The sequence below is a fragment of the Athene noctua genome, chromosome 2 (assembly GCF_965140245.1).
Source record: "Athene noctua chromosome 2, bAthNoc1.hap1.1, whole genome shotgun sequence".
NCBI lineage: Eukaryota > Metazoa > Chordata > Aves > Strigiformes > Strigidae > Athene > Athene noctua.
The window spans coordinates 18176437-18189661 of record NC_134038.1 but is presented as its reverse complement, the minus strand read 5'-3'; the positions used below and the strand labels follow the sequence as shown (position 1 = coordinate 18189661).

The window sequence follows — 13225 nt, the reverse complement described above, 5'->3', positions numbered from 1 at the left end:
CCCTGGGCACACTGCTGGCTCATGGTCAGCTGCTGTTCAGTTAGAACCCGCAGATCCTTTTCTTCCAGTAGTAGGCCCATTAAAGAATGCTGGTTTCTATACAGAACACAAATAAAATTTTTATTAAAATATTTATTTATGTAAATGTTTAATATGTTGATTAATACGTATAAAAGTTTTGCTAGAGAGCAAAACCAAAGTTTAAAAGATATACCAATATTCTGTGTTGTTAGAATGGAATATCTTATACTCTAGGAAAAACTGGTGCCTCACTTAAAAGGCCAGCTCATTATGTAGGTTTTCCAGATTAGAGCAGTTTGTAAGTACATATTCGTTAGAATAATAGTCTTTATTTAATTTACCGTAGAAATCAATTATTACTGCCAAAATTTCAGTTCCATTTCACCAAAACAATTTTACCTCTGCGTATGACATTTGGCTGAAAAGTGATATAATGTAAATTAAGCAGTAAAAAGCTTTAAAATATCTTGTATCGAAGTGTAGTATCTATTAAGTTGCTATATGATGCCTTTTACTGATATTAACATTAATGATCATAATGTTATCTGAACACCCTGAGACACTTCACTATTCTGATATATCTGAGTTGGAAAGTTTGCAAATATTCAGATCTAACGACTGATAAAAGATAGTAGGTCACTAATTCACTTGTTAGAAATTAAGACTGATCTTTAGAATATTGCACTTATAAGAATGTAATTATTAGGAAAATAACCAGAGCAGACTGGGCATGTGAAAGAAAGCTTAGGCTCCACAGCTGTCCCAGTGTACTTTAGTGCTAACCTTTAAAACCCATTCTAGCATGACACAGAGAACAAATGTTAGGCTTATAGTGCTACAACACCAGCTAATGATATAACACTGTTTCTTTTTCCTTTTTTTTAGCAAGATATAATGGGAAATACATGATTAGGAAGCATGAAAAGATTTTTTTAATTGCTAATGCAGTTTTAAAGGCTGTATAAATATCAAATATCTTTTACATTCACAAATGAACTTCAATTTACTATTTTTTTTCAGATACTTAAGAATTAAATACTTTTCAGCATCCTCATTAACCCTATCTGCAACTTATGAGGTGTGTGCCTGCATAAATGCAGGGCAAATTCTATAAGAATTTACTTTTGCACACAAAAAGCATGCACAAGCACACACACAACTAAGTGAATGGTGGACACAAGGACATACTGTTCACTTAAGTTTGTCATATGTATTTACATTTTGTGTTTTTCTCATGTACTTACTGGGTATTTTTCCTCTGGGTATTTACACCATATTTTATATTTATTCCTTTGTCCTCTTTATTTAGTCTACAGCATTTTGTACTTGCCTGAAGCAAATTTCATGTTTATGTTCATGTTCAATTTAGTTTATCAGCATCATTTTGAAGTATACTTCTGTCCTATGAAAAGCCTGTAATGCACCACAGCGCAGTGTCATTGACGATATTTATGCATAATTCTTATTTCACTATCCAAGATATAGAAAAAATATTTAATGTTATCAGGCCTAGAACTATGCCATCTAAGATGCAACACAAAACTATTTACAGAGAGTAACCAGTAACTATTCTTTGTATGCTTTTTCCCAATTAATTACACCACCTATTTAGAGACAACATTGAATCTTTTTTCTGCTAGATTGTAATAAAAAGAAAATGGTTAGTAATTAGAATTAGATTTTGCATTGAGCATTTTTTCATCATTTATTCCATTATTTCTTTCCAGGGTTCAGAGCTAACTGTCTTTGTTACAACTTCCCAGGTGTCCCTGTCTTATTTTCTCTGTTATTTTCTTTGCACTGAGGACCTGTTTTTCCTTGTTTTCTTTTTAATTCTTATGTGTTTATAAACTCTCTACATCACTGTCTTTTATATCCTTTGGTAGTTGTAATTCAGCAACTGTGACAGCCTTTCTTATTGTATCTTCACATCTTCCTATTATTTTATGCTTTAACTCATTAGTCATGTGGTTCTTTTCTCACCTTTTGTAAAATCTCTTTCTGATCTGTGTATCCTTACTGACTGCACCAGAAGCTTTAATGGTCTTTATTATGATTTATATCTTTCTTTTATATTAGGATATTCAATTAATAAACACTTAATACATTCACTTTCACTTACTGCCAGATGCCCTGAAGATTATCTTAACCCTTCTTTTTTGAAGTTTGTTTTGGTGGGTTTTTTAACATCTGTTGTCCTTGTAGTTAGTACTGATATCTATTTATCCATCGCTAATAATATGTCACTCAAATTGCCATCCTCCATATTCTTACACAGATTCTTTCTGTTTCTCATAACCAAAGCAAAAGTAACTCCAGTCCTAATAATTTCTGCAATGAAAAATTGACCTAGCTTGTTTCTAAAAACTTAGTTGGCCCCTATCCTGCCATTCTGCTCTTTCAATTGATTTTCAGATAAGGTGAATCCTGCTTTAAATCAAATAGTCCTTTATGTGTTTCTGATTATTTTTCATAATAGAAAGAATGACTTGTTCTTCTAATTTAACACTCAATAATGGCAGCACTATTGTTTTTACTTTTTTTTTTTTTTTAATATGAGATATATATATACCAGATATAGAATATAATACCAAAGGATATATTGTAAGAAATCCATGGGTTTTATTTCTTGATTGATGTAAATAAATATATATATACACCAGATATTTGATACAGTACCTCTTTTTTTTTTCGGTCTATTTGATGCAGTACCATAAAAAATACCTTTTTTTTTTTTTTTTTTTTACCTGTTTGTGATATTATTCTCCCCATTGGCAGATACCAATGGTACACTGCTTCTAACTCTGATTTCTTTCAGGGTTAATTGAAGACTTCAGTTTGTTCCTATATATATTTTTAATGGTAGATAGATATACATAATCTCTTGTATGACCCAATTGGTTCTCATTAGCTGTTTTTTAGTCTGAATACCATGCCAGATACTCCTATCATGAATTATCAGCCACTAAAATTTAAATCTATCCAATGTTTCAGGATGCAGCTGAAGGAAAATTAGAGACTAGAAATACAGGATACGTTGCAAAGCACTATGGACCTCTCTGTGTAAATTCAGCTAGGGAATTGCAGCCACCAGGTTCCTTTTTACCTTTTTGCCTGCATCAGTAACAAGCTTTGCAAAAGGTAAGGGGAATAGACATGCTAAATAGATGAGGCTTTAATTTAATTTGGGTTGCATTAGTTTCTAAACAGCAACAATAATTGAAGTCACAAGTCTGGGGATTTAAGCTTTATTTCTATGTATTGAATCTTTCTAGAACAGAATAGTAAAGTGTGCTGCTCTGCTTCACAGTTTTGGGGACTCTGTCCAAAGTCACCCAAAGCAAATGGAATGGCAGCATTCCAATGTATGGCTATAAATACCTAATGCATAGATTATGGTAATAAAAATTTCCAGGACATTTAGCAAAGCTATAGTTTCATGGTTAGCAAAATTTTGAGTATAAACATAACTTTCAACCAGATAGTTTAAATCCATTAACATGGTTGTGGAAGGTCTTGCTAGCAGATTCATTTGTAATTCAAAACTGAATGAAAAAATAACTCTAAGTACTGTTAGACTTTGCTGCTATCATAACCATCTCTTATTTCTCTCCCACAGGAGCTGAACTCTGCTTTTAACTGCATTCAACTCTGTAGCACTTCCTTAATTCCCTTTTAAGGAAAATACCCCTTATTATAACTATGGAAAAAACAAACAAACAAACAAACAAACAAAACCAATCCCAAAACATAAACCTCAAAAACAACCAGAACACAAACAACCAAAGATGCCTGCATTTTGGGATTGAATCTGAAATTCTCTAGATTATACAGAATTGCAAAGTTTTGTTAAAAAGTCAGAAGCTTCAGTTCAAGGGTAGTTGCTGGGTTTGTTTTTTGAAAGGCACGGTGTCAGCTGTTAAACAGAAATTAAGCCTTATTGCAACAGTCTCACCTGATCTTTAACTTCACTTAGGACATGCAGGACAGTATGGTCTTGCTCAGCAAACAGAGATGATGGTAAAAGTATCAGGTATCCTCTGACATAAAAAATAATGGGGAAAAGAAGTTGTGTAACGATGCAGTATATCCACGTGAAAGATGCTGACACCTGTGTTATATGCTTCAAGGATGAGAGAATATGTACTACACAGCGGGTAGGTTTTTTGCTGATTCAAATATACCAGTCCCATGTTACAAGTCTGGGTAAAGAAAAGGCTGATCGAGACATGTGAAGGCTCCAGAAACTTACTGTATCTTACACAGAAAGATCAAAAAAGTCTACTTAGCCAAGAAAGGCTAGGAGTTCACTTAATCAAGATATATAAATATCTTAATTAATAAGTTTTTTAATGGAGGGAAGCAAAGTCCAATAAGAATTCCTAATTGGTTGGAAAAAGAAACCAGACAAAAATTACATTTAAAGTATTGCTCACGTCTTAACATTGATTATGATTAAACATTAGACAATTCGATGCGAAATATTAGATTCCGTATCTGCTGGAGCCTTAAATAATGACTCGGAAGCTTTAGGTTTTCTTGTCACTACCCTTAAATGAAGGCAGAATATTTTTATAACATAAACTGAAAAGTTCTGAACTTCAGCCCTCAAAATGTTTTACAGAGGCAAAACTACTACTCCTGATACATCTCATTTATGATAATTTCTTTGGTTTATATAAATCATGCAAAAATCTCTTACTGGTATGACTAGAATTATAATATCCTGTATAATACCCATCACATCCTTGGTGGTATCTAAGAATATATGGACTGATGTGTTAGATCAGAAATACGCCGACTAATTTTTTTTTTTTTTTTTTGACAATAAGTAGTAACAAATAATTCACCAGGATTGTCAGAAACTGTTATTATACAGAATTAGATTCATCCCTTCATCCATCACCAGTTTCCAGCAACTTTATGGATTGCAGGCTTCCTGAATGGAGCCTTTTAAACAGGCCTTCATGTTTAATACCCTTTGATAAATTTTCCTTTTATGAATTTCTGATCCATTTTTCAATCTATTAATAGTTTTTCTATCTATAACAACACATGCCAATAACTTCCACAACTTAATTCTGTATGCTACAGGAAAGTTCTACCTTTTGTTTTAAATCTTATGCCTGATAAATCATTGAGCGTCCCTATTTATTTTAGTGTAAGAAATGAAGAATGAATGTTCCATATTTACCTGACATGTAATATTCATAATTTTATGAATCTTTCATATCCTTTCTCACTGACTTATTTTCAAGATTTAAAAGTTTTAGCCTATTTTGTTCCTCTCCCTATAGATTCTTTTCCATATCTGTTTCTATCTTTTTTGCCTTTTCTGTTCTGTTTCTCATGTTATTATGCCTGTCTTGACATAGGGTATCAGAATATTAATGTGGTTCAGGAATTAGGTCACAGGAGACTTACATTTAACTTTCAAACGTTTATATTTTTAAAATATACTTAATTTACCCTCAGGGTTTCAAAATAATTAAAATCCATTGTATTTAATTATAAACACCTAAAACTGTTAACCTTAAAAACAGTTTAAAAGTTTATGGGATAAAATATTTATTGAAATTGACACAATTTCAATAGGCTTTTTTAACTTCAGGGTGGGGGGTTGAGAGTAAGTCATTTGTTCAAGGTTCATTTTTGAAGCTCTAGATTGATGTATTTTGGAGTTTTTTTCACTTGCATGACCTATTGTATGCAGAATAAACATACAGTATGCATATAAGAATGGCTTATTTTCTTTTTTATTGATGGTTCTGTCATGACCAGGAAGCTGTGGGTTGTGACCAGTCACCTGCATGTTGGATGGCATGTAATTATCTAAAATTGCTGTGACACTGGTTTGACATTGTGTCAATCGTGAATAAAAATAAATTACATTAGCAGGTTCATAGAACGCTTAATGTTTTGGTTTAGTTACTGGTTCATTTTACAAGTGATTTTGCGCCCTAAATCACCTCAAGTGATTTTTACAGGCAAATCAGATGGACAATCACAAAAAGAAGCATCAGCATCTGAAGTTCTGAGTAGTCTGTAGGCCCCATGTAAGTAATGTTTTATCTTTTTGTCAGGATTTATTTATTAACGCAAAGGGTTTCATACATGTATTCAAAATACTACACTTTTGGCTGTTGTGGCCTGAGACATAAAAGATGGAATTATGAATGTATAAAAATTACCCAATGTACAAAACATACTTTTAATATTTCAATACATATTTTAATACAGAATCTAGAAACGGGTGATTTGGGATTGTCTGCAGGAATTACTGTTCTCCCATAGTCCACCACTTTGCTGAGTAAACACAGTCCATGGCAGGGACTCAGAACACGTGACAAGGAAGTGTGAAGTTTTAATTACTCTGGAATAGCAAATAAAAAAAATCATTTTTTGATTTTGGGTTGCTTTTTGGCTTTGTGGTTTGGCTGTGGGTTTTATTTCTTGTCTTGTTTTGAGATTTATGTTTTCCTCTGCTTTATGTGTAATACCATTTCCCCCATCATATGACTCCTGCAGCATAAAATATGGCTCTTTCAGCCTTACCTGAGAGTTCAGTCACTGATGTTTCAGTCAAGATAAGAGCAATCAGACTCCCTCTGTAGCCCAGCAAGTGCCATACTCAGACAATAGTAAATGACCACATCAGAACAAGTACAGTATTCTGCTGGAGTAAGCACAGTGAGCATTCCCTGTTAAATTCACAAGCCATCTTCCTATCTGTATTTTTTCCAGAAACTGCTGAGTCAGGGACTCCAGATTTTTTTGCCCTTGTTTTGTTTTATTACTGATTGTGCTTTTCAACTATTCATTAGTAAAATGCCCTAGGTCTAGATTATTATTTATCTGGCTTCTACAAAACACAGTTATAGATAAACAATAGTGGAAACACTCTGGGCTGCTCCATCCACAGAGAGTTAAAGAGGGCCATGGAAGCAAAAGCACAGACGCCAGTAAATCTTTGTGCAAGAAGGATGGTGGAAAAACCTGAGTACTCTTCTACCATATAATGATTCATGAGAAATATTTTTCAGTTTGTTTCTTAATACTGGTAAGACTTTGGGAATTAATCTAATATAATTCTATCTCAGTTGAGAAGAATGTAAGAAGCCCATGCAAACTGCCCATTTGAAACTGCTGGTGGATATCTGTTTGACTTCAGATGAGAATAACTTCATACATATTAAAAAGTACCTTTAAGAATAATGAAAACTTGTATCTTTGTATAAGGCTTACAAATGTTCACTTTTGCAGTACTCATGAACATAGGAAAGGTAAGAAAATAGGAGAAGATTCAGAAATGTTTCTTCAAGAGAAGTGCATTTAACCACAAGGATATACTACTTCTTGCAACAACAACAATGAAATACTGCCTTCCTACCTTAATCAAAATAAAATATTTTACACCATCACAGGAAAGCAATAAACTAAGGATACAATGGAAAAATGTAAAGGAAATCAACTAACTCTGTGAAGTCTCTGCACATAAGTGGAAAAAAAAAAAAAAAAAAAAAAGGAAATACTCGCATGAATGCTAGAATTGAATCTACAGTAGCTGAGAGGAAAACAGCTTTTTTTGACAATAAAATGGTCCTACTCCTTTAAGAACTAGTCTTCCACTTCCTATGTGCCTCACTGTTCTCTTCAACTCTTGCATTACCTAACACAGGAGAAAAAAAAGTTTTTATCCTGGTGCAGTTCCTTTGTGACTATGTAAATGCCTGAACAAACACGAGGTAGGGGGCGACATGTAAATAAGAGCGGAAACATATTTTTAAAAAAGCTGTATGACTTTGTGACACGTAAGGTGTTAATTTGTATCATCATGAGTCAAGGTGACTCTGTGACTACATTTGGCTCCATGCCTGATTCAAGTACACACTGTAATTTAATAAATAGTAGTCTCACCCAGACTTGACTCTATTATATATTCACAAATCACATGTCCCAAACAAGCTTTAGCTTATTGTAATCTAGAGGAAGACGGGATGAGTCAGTACTCTGGTCATGTACATACCCCTGTAAGATGAGTGGGCCAATATGAGCCAGGGGAAGGAAGGACTCCAACATAATTCAATGTATCTTCAACATGAGCTAGGACTGGCCAGATCAGCCACCCCGCCCGGAGGAAAGGTCATACCACTGCCTATCATGAGGAAGAAAGAGATCACAGGGGATGTTTGGACCTCAAAGAGGTGTTTGGAGGTAATAAATCCTTGTGTGTTCATTCTGACTGCAAGCAATGATTTCCAAACTAGAAAAAAAACCCACAACTTTTTCCCCCACAAGGACATTCAGGCATTGAAGAAGGTTCCCCACACAGGTTGCGCAGTCTCTGTCTTTGGAGGCTTTCAAGACCAGTCTGGATAAATCTTGTCTCTAACCTGAAAAGTTTGAGACATGTTTGTGCACTACACTTTGAAGTACAACAGGTGAAATGCTTGAACTGCCATGCACAAAATCAGTTCTCAAAGGCAAAACCAAAAGGACAGAAATACCTTACTTCTATGGAAACTTTTTTGTTTCTAAGAAGGCTGCTTCATTTCTGTTCTCAGTCCTTCAGAAAAAGAGGATGAAAACTATAATGCACAATGCATGGATTATGAAAGACTCAAACAGATAATACTTCTAGCATTAGCATTCCTCCTACTCCTGACTTTCTGCTTACCTTGTTCTACAGATAAGCATTATCTCTGCTATCTTCTGTTCCCTGTTTTAGAATGGGAGAAGGACTTAGACACTGCAAAACTTGGCTGCTTTTTGCAGTTACATCTATATTATTTTCAGTTAAATCCAATAAAAATATAATTCTATCCACTATCAGCAAACACTCTTTTAATCACTTTTCATAAAGTTTTTATGATTGCACTTGTTTGCCATTCTAAGTGAATAATTTTAACCACAACATTTTTCTGAAAGCATTTTTCCTGTGTTAAGCAGTACCCATTTTGCAACTATTCTTTAAATTTGAACTCAGTTTTCAGGTTACAAACCACCTATCATCTGGGCTGTTTAACAACCTTATTAGGATTATATTACTCATAACCATTACTCTCCTGAGTCTTTCCTCTGAGCATTAAGCACAGATTTAAAAACTTTGTATAATACCTAGTGAGAAAACAGTAATAACATGTAAGGCAGTGTCAACAGTCTTCATTAATAAAAATAAACAATTATACTTGTTACTTTCTAATTTGAAGTGATTTTTCAGGAAAAGAATTGCCAGGTCTGAGGTGGGTTTTTTTTCTCTCATTTTAATCCCTACTCATGAGCACCTCTGCTTCTTGTCTTGTCTGTTTTGTATTTTTCTCCAACACATTATTATTTTAATTGGTACTTGTACTACCAAGGTGTGATTGTCTATCCTTTTGCTGCCACACATATCAGGCAGATGTTTTCCTCTATAACTTTATATATGAGCATCATTTGATCAAGTATGTTGACTGAAAATAAAGCTAACCTATTCAGACACTGGATGGCTGCGTAAATCAAATAACTGCTTTGTTACAAAGATACAGTTGAGAACCTATTGTGATAATGCATACATCTGTTGTAGGCTAATCATCAACAATAGTGTACTTAATTTTTAAATGCTTCCTGAAGGATAATTTCTGTTTTAACTGAATTAGCAATTAAAAATTACCATATAGATATCTAACATGAATTAACTGCATCTTTCTGTCAAAAAAAAACTAACAACAAAAAGCCCCTTTTCCGTAATAACTATCATCTGTCAGCTCATCCTCACTTCGCTTTTAATTAGCACTAGTTGATGTATTCTTCACTAACATTGCTTACAACTTCTACAAAGCACTGAATTTTTATCATTTTGTTCTCTCAGAGCACTAGTAAAATGGGATTAAGAGTCAGGAAATACTAATTTTCCCCACCATTAAATCGCAAATGACATCAAAGGCATGGAAAATGACACATAAGATGCCATGTGTATTTTAGAAAAAGTACTGTTGAGGAATATGAGAGTAAGAGACTTTGTATTCTAGATACTGCAGGAGGCCTGTAGTGCTAAAACCAGTTGTCCCAAGGAATGTTCCCAGGGGCATCAGGCCATGAATGCAGAGTGGCACTACCTAAGGCTCCTCTAGAGTGAATGGGCAACATTCAGGTTGGGTAGCATTTGGACAATATTTCCTCTGGGCCCTTCTCTATTTTTCTAAGATATATTTTTTTCTGTTCTTAGTGCTCAAAATACCTGAGGTAATGTATTATTGTTATGTGTATTGTAAACCTCCAGGGTGATGTTTTTCCAATATGGTATAAAGGCTACAAGCACGTGAAAATGTGTGATGCTATCTAAATACATTGTGCCATCCTGGAACAGTGATCAAGGACTACATTGGGAATAATGAAGACAAGCCTGCCATCAGAGGTGGAACCTAAAACACGCTGTTTCCACAACTGTATCTGATCCAGTCTCAGGGAGAGGGGAATGTTGAGGAAAACAGATCCTTACACAACATTGATGACCAAATATCCAGGACTTGAGACTGAAGTGAGGAGCTAAGTTATTTCACAGTGATGAGAAAGCTACAGACTGATATGTTTCATTACTTCAGAGAACTGATTAAAATTATAAAAAGGAAGAGAATTTGTATATGTAAGGATGAATGCAAGGGAAGATGATACAGCTTCTGTAGAGGAAAGTTATGACTGACACATCAGTTAAGGTTATTTTAAGGAATACACCGTTCTGTGGATAACAGAAAACTCCCTGATGCTGACAGATTGGATTTTTTAAAAAATCTCATCTGGTACTTTCCAGAGAGTCTTGAAGAGTGACCCCTGAGGAATGACTAATTAACAAAAGAAAGATCTATTTACAGCTGTTTAACACATGATTTTGAGGCAAATGTTGGTTCAAGAAGTTCCTAAATCACTAACTACAGAAGCTGGGAGCCTACACAACCAGAAAGAGCACACCGTATCATCCTGGTATCTACTCTTTGCCTAAGCAACTGTTATTGCTACTATCAGATGCTGAACTCCGAACATAAATGTTTACCAATCCAAAATGACTATTGTTAATGAAGTTCAAATGCTACTGTAATACCATAATACAGCATCACCAAACCTTTATAATTTTTTTTTCCTCTGTGAAATTTATTTAATTTAGAGGTAAATTACATTTAGTTTAGTTAACAAAAAATTTATTCCATATGAATATTTAAGCATATTGTTTCTCTATAAAACACTGTATATTACTTGCCTAACCACTTTCTGAACATACTAGTAATATTGTAAAACTTCATTAACAAAGTTTTTAAGCTTGGATTCAGAAAAAAAGCAGCAAATGAAACATTACAACAACACTTGAAGTTAAAAGGTAATTATCTTCTTACAAAGTGTGAAAGATGATCTACTGTGAAACTCAAGAAAGCTGTGTTTAAAAACACTGATACTTTTTATTTAGGATTAGATGTTTTCCCATATTTTTATTTGAGCTTCCATTATTCATAAATTATCACCTTTTTTTTTTTTTTTTTTTTTTTTAATGAGAAATGGCTTCAAAAGACTCTTATGGGGAAATTATGGTTGCCATAAATTTGCAATGAATAAAGTGTGCTCATTAAATTGTCCTTAGCTATGCTATACAGAAGAGTAAACAAATTAAGTTCAAAATATTAAATAAATGAATGGCAATACATCATATCCATTAAAAAGTTCATCAGGAATGTTCCCAGGTCAAGGATAGACCCCAATTCATAAGAAACAAATTCTGATTTGGCAGCCCAAAGACACACATTTTTGTCGTTTTATTCTTTCTCATCCATACAATCTGTAAGGGAGTCTTAAGTTAACAGGCTATTTTGAAGAAGCTTATTAAAAGGATCAAAAGAGTTTTACGTATCTCAGACAAAATATTTTAAAACTGGGTGCTTTTCTGTTGCATCTAAGTTAAAGAAAATATTTTTTCACAGAATGAAATTTCATTCTCCACAGAATATTTAAAATGCATGCAAAGGGAGTGTTTCTGTTGGAAAAAAAAAATGCACAAAATCACTGTTGCAAGGGAGAAAGTAATTTTGTTGGCCATTGCTCTCAGCTATTTTAACACAATTGATATGATGTACAAAATATGCAATATCAAACAATGAAATATTTAAATATATTTCAGAACATAAAAAAGTGCCTATGATTACACAAACACAAATTTAATTCATTATATATCATTTTACATTGTATCTAGATTTATACAGGAAAAAATTATAATTTGGCTAAAATCAGAAACAGTCATGATCTAGACAATGCAATACTTCAATTTACTATGGAAAATTCTAAGACTCCTTTACATTTTAGGAAACTTAGATAGGAAATATTTTGAAATATCCAAGAATACAGTATCAGTATGAGAGAAATAAGGTGAGTTATTTTGTTTTGAAAGGAGTAATTACACCATATTTCAAATTTGTCCTTGATAAGAGAGGACTTTGGTGTCCTACTATTTTGTATGAACATGCCAGTGGTAGGTGAAATTTTAGAACACTACACAAAGATTTTCTTAGAAGAACACTTCTACCCACAGAGAACAGAGCTAAAACTTTTTCTTTTCTTTTTGTCATAGTAAAAATGAAGTACATTTTTCCTAAAACATTTGAGACAATGCTAAACTTTCACATTAATGCACATCTTCATGTTAACAAATAATAAATAATTTGCATAATGTGTTCTTTAAAAAGAAATTGTGATCCTTTTTCAGACTACAGCAGTTCTCTGAATTAGAGCTCCAAGAACATACTTTATGACAACCATTATTTTCTATGACTTTCCAGTCTATCCACCAAAAATAATGTATTAGTTAATTCAAGACTAATCATCATTTCAAGTTCAATTAGTCTAATACTTTTGCTGCTGCTTTTTTTTTTTTTTTTTTTTTTTTTTTTTTGTAATAACCAAATTCTTTAAACAGGTAGGAGGGAAAATTGTCAACTTGTTTTTCAACACCAGCTAAATTAAGCTGGTAATCAGGGATAGAACATACAGATTTTATGTCTGTGTAGGACAGTATGAAATATATACTTTCCATCGTTACTCGCTCTCATCAGGAGACTGCTCTAAGAACATCTTTCATAGAGAATTCTGGGAAGGATTTTCTACCACTTTGTCTATACAATTTATCTAGACTCTTAATACTTGTCTTAACAATTCGGACTATAGTACATGCTGGAATCCAGGATAA

At 33.4% G+C, this 13225-nt stretch overlaps 1 protein-coding gene across 3 annotated transcripts in view; it reads right to left on the bottom strand.

The window, feature by feature from the left end:
* Positions 1–13225, bottom strand: part of CSMD3 (CUB and Sushi multiple domains 3) — a 732271-nt gene that overhangs the window by 506453 nt on the left and 212593 nt on the right. The window lies entirely within an intron of this gene.